Raw genomic sequence first — 3,617 nt, 5'->3', positions numbered from 1 at the left:
GGGCTTCTTTCGAAAAACTTTATAGACAACAAACACTTACTTTGCTTTAGGCAATCTGATTGGTCAGGCAGTTCGTTGGGCGGAGGTTTCTTCTCTTCTGAAGACTACCGTAGGAGTGGAGGAGGCTGTGTGTATGTGTTGTATAGAGCGGTGCGTGTATGAGGATTGGTCAGTGATCAGTAGAGCAGTGTGTGTGGGGAGGATTGTTAGCACTGTGGATAGTATTTGTGTTTCTGCAATAATAGATTTTACATATTCAGGTAAAGTGGAACAAAAAAAAGGGTGTACAGTCAGATTTGTAATGCAGAAGAGACATGCTTTGTGTCTTCTGCACCCGGGGTCACACTGCTGCAGTTCAGACACCGCATGTAAGTCGCACAGAAATCGCAGCACTTATCTGTGCGAATTACACGCGGTGCGATTTGATCCGTGGATTTGTATGGCTCAAATTATACCACATTCGTGCCGAACTGGTGCATGACCCCCTTTTTTCTTGTCTGCGCCAGAACTGGATCATAAGAGTGGTCACTCCCATGCGATCTGATTCTGCAAATCACGCGTTTTGTAAACCAATTGCGGGGTGTCATTAACCAAAAGTGATTGTAAAGCCAGAAGATTTTTTTTTTCTTTTTATCTTAAAGGGGTTGTAAACCCTCCGTTTTTGTTGTTTTTTTTAAATAACAAATATACTTACTTCCACTGTGCAGTTAGTTTTGCACAGAGTGCCCCTGATCCTCCTCTTCTGGGGTCCCGCAAAAGGGCTCGCAGCTCCACCCCACATTGGGAAACCACCTAGGAAAGTGCTTTCCTGGGGGGTTTCCTTGTGGGTGCGCTCCCGGGTCCTGTATTTGATTCCATAGACACAGAATGCCGGACTTCGCCCACGTCATTGGATTTGATTGACAGCAGCGGGAGGCAATGGCTGCGCTGCTACCAATCTATCCAATCAAGAGCTGAGACAATGGGCAGAGAGGGTGAGTGCGTCTCCGGCATGGGAACAAACTAGCTCAGGTGACTGGGGGACCCGTCAGTGACAGAATTTTTTTCACCTTAAAGGGGTTGTAAAGCCTTATGTTTTTTCACCTTAAAGCGGTTGTAAACCGCATAAACTTTTTTTTTTTCCCCCCAAACCTGCAATGCAAAAGGCATAATAGGCTAGTATGCATCGCATACTAGCCTATTATGAAATACTTACCTCGGAACGAGGTGTGTACCACTTACCTGGTCCACGCCGAGCAGGATGTCATCTTGCTCCGGCGTGTCTTTCGGGTATCGCCGCTCCAGCGCTGTGATTGGCTGGAGCGGCGATGACGTCACTCCCGCGCGTGCGCGCGGGAGATTTAAAATCGGCAGGGTCCGGCGATGCCGGTCCTTCAGCCGTGGAGTCCCCCCTGCGCATGCGCCGCCCGCATTGCGGGGGTAATATCTCCTAAACCGTGCAGGTTTAGGAGATATTCTCCTTACCTACAGGTAAGCCTTGTTGTAGGCTTACCTGTAGGTAAAAGTCCAAATAGTGGGTTTACAACCACTTTAATGCATCCTATGCATTAAAGCAGAGTTCCACCCAAAAAATGGAACTTCTGCTTTTCAGGACCCTCCCCCCTCCAGTGTCACATTTGGCACCTTTCAGGGGGGAGCAGATACCTGTCTAATACAGGTATTTGCACCCACTTCCGGGCATAGATAGCCGCATTATCTGTAGGTATCTACGCAACTTCCGGGGTCCCAGAAGACAGCAGGATCGCACATCGCGACTCGCGCATGCGCAGTAGGGAACCAGGAAGTGAGGCCTGATTACCTTAACGAAGATGGCGGCGGCAGCATCCGAGGGACGGGTCAGCCTCGGGTGCCGACATTGCGGCCGCCCTGAGCAGGTAAGTGTCCTTATTTTAAAAATCAGCAGCTGCAGTATTTGTAGCTGCTGACTTTAAAAAAAAAAAAAAAATTGTCAGACCTCCGCTTTAAGGTGAAAAAACACCTTGCACCATCCGCTCCCCCCAGAGACCCCGTTTTACTTACCTAAGCCCCGAACTTCCGTGGGCGCTATCCCGCGCCATTCTCCCCACGGCTTTTCAGCTCTTTATTGGATAGATTGATAGCAGCGCAGCCATTGGCTCCCGCTGCTGTCAATTAAATCCAATGATGCGGCCGCCGGGGGGGTGGGGCCGAGTCATACATGTATGTGCTATGTACGCCGAGTGTATGACACGTGAGTGCGCCCGCAAGGTAACCCCCTCGGGAGAGAGCTTCCCAGAGGGGGTTATTTAATGCGAGAGCCACCGCGGGACCCCAGAAGATAAGGATCGCGCCACTCTGTGTAAAATGAACTGCACAGTGGAAGTAAATATGACATGTTTGTTATTTTTTAAACGTGAACCCATAGTGTCACTTTAATGCATAAGATGATCATTTACAGAATGCCTTGATTTTTCTTGGAGAATGTAGGGCGTTTTCTGAGTGGATAACAGGGATGGACTGGCCATTGGGACTACAGGGAGTTTCCCGGTGGGCCGATGACTCAGTGGGCCGGCTTCAGTGACAGCAGACCGCTGCCCCTACCGCTACTTTGTCTCTCCCTTCCCGCAGCGCTCACCTCCTCTCCCTCCCCGCAGCGCTCAACTGGGGGGAGCAGAGAAGCGGGGGGACAACAGAGGAGCATGGGGGAGGGGACAGACAGCTGACTCAACAGCTATGGCCTGGGTGAGTTTCTCACTTCTGCCTAATCTTGTCCTATAAGGGGGGGGGCACCGAACTGATTCTTTGCCCCGGGTGAAATGTCTAGCTTCCCCACTGGTACTGCCTATAAGAGTACCAGTACCAGCCGTTCTACTCTAATAAAGTAGAATGACTAGTGAAGGGGGAGAGGGGGCTTGGGTGGCCGAGGTGGGGGGGGGGGGGGTGCGGGAGTTGTCTGGCCGCCATGGGAGAGACCTGTCAAAGTGGGCCAGTCTGGATGAAGTCCAGGGCCAAATTTTTGTCCCAGTCCAGCCCTGGTGGATGAGGTGGAGATTGTGACATCAGCTGCCTCTTCACCTTGTCCAAACACTTTGCGACCTCCTGTGTTCACTATGCAGCAGGGAAGCTGCTTGGCACAGCACCTGGAATCCAGTAGCTGTCACTCTAGTAGTGTTGCCAGTAGCTATCACTCTAGTAGTGTTGCCAGTAGCTATCACTCTAGTAGTGTTGCCAGTAGTGTTGCCTACTTGTATGAATTCCAAATTTCACGGGGATTCCACAGGTATGGCACATACATACTTTCTTTGGTCCAAGCTGGACCATTGTAACTTTGCAAAATAGTCATACCTAAACTTCAGATTTAAAGCTCTGAGCCTATTGAATAATTTTAAACAAGCTCATGGCTGCAGCTTGTTTTAACCTTTTAAATGCCATATTATTGGCAGTCAAAGGGTTAAAGTATACATGTGTAGGGAAAAATATGGAGGGTGCTCATTCAGGCTTAATTCTGGAAATTCTGGCTGCCTAAGTAACTTCCAGAATTGGCATGGACCATGTGAGTACCATAGACATGCTGGGATTCCTTATTTCTATATATCCTCTGGGTTATTGAATCAGGAAGAAGTTCAGTCTAAGTGTTGGTATGACTTGAATAACGACCA

Source organism: Rana temporaria, chromosome 3 (genome assembly GCF_905171775.1).
Source record: "Rana temporaria chromosome 3, aRanTem1.1, whole genome shotgun sequence".
Classification (NCBI taxonomy): Eukaryota; Metazoa; Chordata; class Amphibia; order Anura; family Ranidae; genus Rana; species Rana temporaria.
The sequence above is the reverse complement of the archived record's forward strand: the minus strand, read 5'-3'. Positions refer to the sequence as shown.